The 6,000-nt window shown below is 39.2% G+C and overlaps 1 long non-coding RNA gene across 1 annotated transcript; it reads right to left on the reverse strand.

Annotated features, from left to right (window-relative positions):
* Positions 1-1,601: 1,601 nt before the first annotated feature.
* LOC137794748 (uncharacterized) lies at positions 1,602-3,297 on the reverse strand. Its single transcript, XR_011078330.1, has 4 exons — positions 3,094-3,297; positions 2,873-2,938; positions 2,564-2,743; positions 1,602-1,915 (listed from the first exon to the last, which is right to left on the reverse strand). It is a non-coding gene; the product is annotated as an uncharacterized lncRNA (long non-coding RNA).
* Between the last annotated feature and the right edge of the window lie 2,703 nt (positions 3,298-6,000).

The following is a 6,000-nucleotide window of genomic DNA, read 5'->3' on the forward strand; positions in this document are numbered from 1 at the left end:
TTCAAATGAACTCAAACAATTGTAATCTTTACTGATTGGGTACCAGAACAGAAGGTGATGATACATACAGTAGGTGCAAGGGAACAAGATGTGACCTGAAAATGTGTGTGTATATATATGTGTGTGTGTGTGTGTATATATGTGTGTGTGTGTGTGTGTGTGTGTGTGTATATATATGTATATGTGTATAGATTTATGTATGTATATATGTATATAAATATATAAATAAAAGAGAAACAATGTGGGAACTTATCATTGTTATCATGTTCATAACACTGCTGTAGCTTATTTCAAAATGAATTTATAGAATTTACCAACACTGAAGAGGCATAACAAAATAAAGAAATTCATAGAAACTAACTTGTCTGGCTCAAAGAGTATTGTCAGGTACATACTGTCGGCCTAAATAGATCAATGAAACATTTGAGTCATTACAAGATATTTAAATTATGAGATGAAAGTTTGTGTAAACGTGATACTCAGTCAATATTCTGTAAGTATGACAGACAGTCTGCTGTCGCCCCCTGCTGGTCACTCCGCAGGCTGCGCTACATGCTGGTCTTCATTCCAGGTAATGTACGTGTTAATAAAGAGGGCAGGCTCACATTACTTTGACATGAGTTTCTACACATGGGAAACACTTTCTCTGCACATGTGTGTCGGTGTGCAGTAGCTCAGTTGATCTGAGTGGCAGTGAAAAGTGATGAGTGCAGTGTGCACCAAAGAGGAAGTCGTGCACATATAGTCTCGTCTGTACAATATTGCACATCACTGTTTTGATAAACCAAAGATAGAGCCACAGACACACCTTGGCCTTGTGGGGTTTCTAATTGTATCGGGCAGATTCTCACGAGACAAGAAGCATCCTACAAAGACTATCTCTGTTTCTGTGGAAACCAAGACAACAGGTCATAGGTTAAGGGTCAACCGTAAAACATCTGGTGTACAGTCTGACGTAACAATGAAGAGAAACTAACTCCTTTTTCACAGTTAGAATCTGCTCTGTCCCTTTGTAAAAAGTGTGTGTGCGTGGTCAATCCAGTCCAGTTTGTTGTTGAAGTGAACACCCAAATAGGATTTTACAATCCATCTGCAGAAGTACTCTGATGACTCTGCAGTGGTCGGGTGTATTAAGGATGGACAGGAGGAGGAGTACAGGGCAGTGATGCGTGACTTTTTGGAGTGGGCCGGCGAGAATCACCTGCTTCTGAACGTGAGCAAGACCAGAGAGATGGTGGTTGACTTCAGGAGGAAGACGACAGCTCTTAGACCTCTGAGCATCCTGGGAGAGGACGTAGACATGGTGGAGGAGTACAAGTACCTGGGTGTCTCCATCGACAGCCGACTGAACTGGAAGGCCAACATCAACGCTGTCTACAAGAAGGGGATGAGTCGACTCTTTTTCCTGAGAAAGCTTCGATCCTTCAACGTGTGCAGCAAGATGCAGTTATTTGTTATATATATATATATATATATATATATATATATATATATATATATATATATATATATATATATACCACAGGTATATATATTCATTTGTTTACATTTTTTTATTTTATTTTTATTTTTGTATATATCTGTTATCCCTGTTCTTTTTTATTTTATTTTGTGTGTTTAGTTTAGTTTATTTCATTTGATGTCTGTAAGTGTGGGATGCTGCTACTATGACAAAATAATTTAATTTAATTTAATAAAGTACTTTTTATTCATTTCATGTGTTTAAAGTCCGAAGTGTACATGAAGGAGAGGAATGGAGCCAGAACGGTTCCTTGTGGGGCCCCTGTGCTGCAGGACACCCGGTCGTCAATGTAGCAATTGCTCAGGAGCACGGCCATAGTCTCGGGTAGGTTGCCAATTGCTAGCCGCCGTTTTTGCACTTTTGCACCAGACCAAGTGCTCTGCATCCTGTAATCTGATGACAGAAGCACACCTGCATGATTAGCGCCAGGGACCGGCACAACTGTATTTTCACATTAAAGTTATAAAATTGTGTCAAAGGATATTGGTGCTTTAAAATACAACCAGGCACTGCGACAGTCGCCTCTCTGGACAGAGGAGCTGCTACTTTGTTGTGAGACTCTACGTGAGATTGTGTTGTTTGTCTAATGTGTGCACCACCCGCCAAGACAAATTCTTTGTTTGTGTAAGATACCTGGCAAATAAATGGTTCCGATTCTGAATACACAAACACTGTTAGTGAAGGCAGAAAGTATCTTTACTTCACCTGCCTTGCTCAGCTTAATCCAATGAAACAGATGGTTTCTAACATTGTAATATAAAGAATCAACTCTACTCATACACATATGTTTATGTTGGAATGGTTAATATTCAGTAGCCAGTCATTTAATCTCTGCAGAGGAAGCAGCATGACACTAAAACACACTTCAGACACATGCCATCAGCTGATAGTAACACAGCAGTTTCACGTGTGTGTATGTGTGTGTGTGTGTGTGTGTGTGTGTGTGTGTGTGTGTGTGTATATATATATATATATATATATATATATATATATATATATATATATATATATATATATATAAATAAAAGGACTGATACATACCTCATCACAGCTGGGATCAAGTCATAGTCACGAGGACGAGAGGTAGAACAGCAGGACACACACATGACCAGAACATGTCAACATGAGACGGGATGATGAAGTCATGCTTCATGTGGGAGAAGAGCTCATGGTCCAGTGTTGTCGGTCGACGGCAGCACGTCTTGGATTAAAAACCTCTTTCTGTTCCAAACCATGTCGTAGATGATGATGATGATACAAACACAATCAATAGCAAATTAGCTAAATTGTAAATAATTTAGAATCTTCATCTAGAAACAAAGAAATAAAAGACACCACATGTTTACTCACAGCTCTGCACATGCTGCCTGCAAAGAGAGATGCTCTGCATCACTCTCTTTGTCTTCACCTCCATCACTGATGCAAACAGACAAGAATTACAATGTCATTAAATACATATCTTTTTGTTTTTGGGCTTATAGGAATCAAATTCTCTCTAATATGATGGAAGTGTGTATAGTGGAAGTGTGTATGACATCTTTCAGTCTAAACAAATAGGACAGCAGGCTCACCCTGGCTTCGGCAGGAGCAAGTGATGCTTGTGTCATCAGAGAGGAGCCAGAGGTGATGCAGCTTCTTCTAGAGGTGGAGCTGGGCTTGTTCTTCTGGAGGTGGAGCATCTTCATTGCTGCAGCACAGTGTTTCTTCACATGAAGAGTCATCCTCCTGCTGTCCCACATCTCTGAAGAGTCTCATGAAGAAACGCCTGGATTTCAGTTCATCTACAGACATGGCATATGATGATATATGTAATATACAATACAATACTTTATCACATTCTCTGATTTAACAGTGGTGAAGAAAGTATACAGATCTTGTACTTCAGTAAAACAATAATAATAATAGAATTGATGGTTCACATATTAATAAGACATGTAGACATTAATCCATGAAAGATATGTATTAATCACAACAGGGACAGTAAACACTGAACACAGAGCCCATAGTGACACACAAACACAACACTAATATGTCAAACAAATATATGTATAAATGCTTTTTTGTTGCTTTGTTTACATGGTATAAATACACTTTAACAAGTACTGCAGTCAAATAAATGACTCAAGTAAAGTTTGAAAGTTTAGCATCAAAACTAACGTTAAGTAATACTCGTTTTGATCTGCTGCTGGTAGTTTAATCAATAATAACGCACCATCAGTTATTAACTAGGTGTATGTTGCATGATAACCTTAATCTGATAACTAACTGGTACCTTATTAGTAACTCGTTCTGTCAGATACGTGTGGAGCAGTTACTGTGCATGACGATAAACTACTGCTACTGCTAATACTACTACTACTGCTACGACTGCTGCTACAACTACTACTACTACTATTACTACTACTACTACTACTACTACTACTACTACTGCTGCTGCTGCTGCTACTACTACTACTACTACTACTACTACTACTACTACTACTACTACTAGATAAACATTGAAGTAAAGTTACTCAGCGTGCACGTCTATGCACGTTCACGTGATTCCAATGAAGCTTAAACAATACTGAAGAAACACGACTAACTTTACAGCTTTCAAGTGAACAAGAACATGTCAACACTAATTCTCTTTACATTTCAGGTCATTGTTATTCATTTAAATGATTTATTCATTTAAATTATGTATTGTTTCGCGTAACGTCCAAACAACGGAGAGAGCTGCATAAATCCATGTTGTTGATACTCTGCTCGCCCTGTGACTGAAGCCGGAAGCAGGAAGCAGGAAGAGACGGAGCAGAGGAGAGGGAGAGGAGGGGGAGAGGAGGGGGAGAGGAGGGAGGGAGCCGGGCAAACCCAAACTGCTCCACTGCGCCACTGGTGGCCAAAGAGGGGTTGTGTACAGTGTGTGCTCATTGAAAATGGGTTTCGATTCATGTTCTTTACAGAAAATTGGTCAAAGCCGATGAGTCGAAGTTTATAAAAACATTAATCGTATTATTTGTCTTTTGATTAAAAAAAGATAGAAAAACGCAGGTTATTGGCATTAGGGGATACAAATGTATTTAAATCTATTTATTCTGTTGTATAAGTAAATATTTACAATTCAATCGTATGAAGAAAAAAATCAGCATCCATTTTCAAATCAGTCATTGGACTCAATTATTTTGAGAAAGCATGACATATTTTTCAGTTTGCTGCAGATTGCTGCAGAATGCGATATTCATGTTGTAGGGTGCATGGTTTCTATGTGACACAAAAAAATAGACCCAGTTTATATCGATGACTAGAGGTACTTACTGTTTTTAGAATTACCTGCTGGATTGCAGGGCCCGATAACCAGCATTGGGGCCCTCGGGTCGAAAACAAGCAGTTGGCCTCAGTTCAGAAAAATTAAGTCTAACTTAAAGTTAAAAAATGAGTGCTTTAGTGGAAAATATCATCCAACAGATTTACAATTAATGCTAAATAGCATGTCTCAATTCCACTAACGTTACCAAGTACCACAATCAACTTATTACGAAATCCATCTCTTATTGTGCAAGCGCACTACTGACGGTATTAAAGTTCATGCCACTCCAAAACATATGAAATACACGTACTCACAAAAGAATGTACTATTGTTTTTGTGTAATGGACAGTACTTTGGAAACCGTCTTGCGCCATGTTGGTCGCAAAGCCTTCCTACCGGAATGCCTCCCATGTGCTGCTGCCTTCTGATCTGGTAACCGACTCATGAGTCAATGTGATCAGACCGACCTGCAGCGGGGAATGTAACGCAGTACATTTACTCAAATGCTCTACTGACGTAGGATTTGTATATTACCGAGAGTATTTATTTTTCATTCTGCTCCTACCTCCGCATTAGTTTTTAGAGGGAAACTTTCCTTTGCAGAGTAATATTTTGTAAATTAAACATCTGACAGTTACAGGGATGACTTTACTCCATAGTAGAATACTTTTACTTTGAATACATATCTTTGACACTACTTTTGTACTTTTATTTTGGTATAAGCTTTTGAATATACAAGTCTTATCCAACCGTAAGTGTTTTTTATGTTGTAAAGATCTGAGTGCCCCTTCCAGTCGTTTCCAGTTCAGTTCCGCCCTGAAATCCCAGTGATCAACAGACATATTGTGAAAACTGAAACTGGCCCTGTGGCCCTTGCACAACCCTGCGCGGTTTCCTTTGGCTCTGGCATCATGGAGCAGCTGATGTCAGGCCCTTGTAGGTACAAAAAAAACACCCAGCCAATCACAATATGCATCTCACAGAATGGCAGTCGAGACAACTTGTTGCAACTAGCTGACGACCAAACCAGTGTGATCAGTAACGGATGTCTCGCTGCCTCCAGCGCGCCTCTCCCAAACAGGCAAATAAATAACGACCGAGGGACTGATTTAATTCTCTCCTCATCTCTGAACGGGGTTGGCTGTTTATTGTTTTTTGAACCTTTAGGTGCACATAAGGTGACACAAAA

The sequence above is a fragment of the Clinocottus analis genome, unplaced genomic scaffold (assembly GCF_023055335.1).
Source record: "Clinocottus analis isolate CAN_PGR_092001 unplaced genomic scaffold, fCliAna1.0.p SCAF_25, whole genome shotgun sequence".
NCBI classification, from domain to species: domain Eukaryota; kingdom Metazoa; phylum Chordata; class Actinopteri; order Perciformes; family Cottidae; genus Clinocottus; species Clinocottus analis.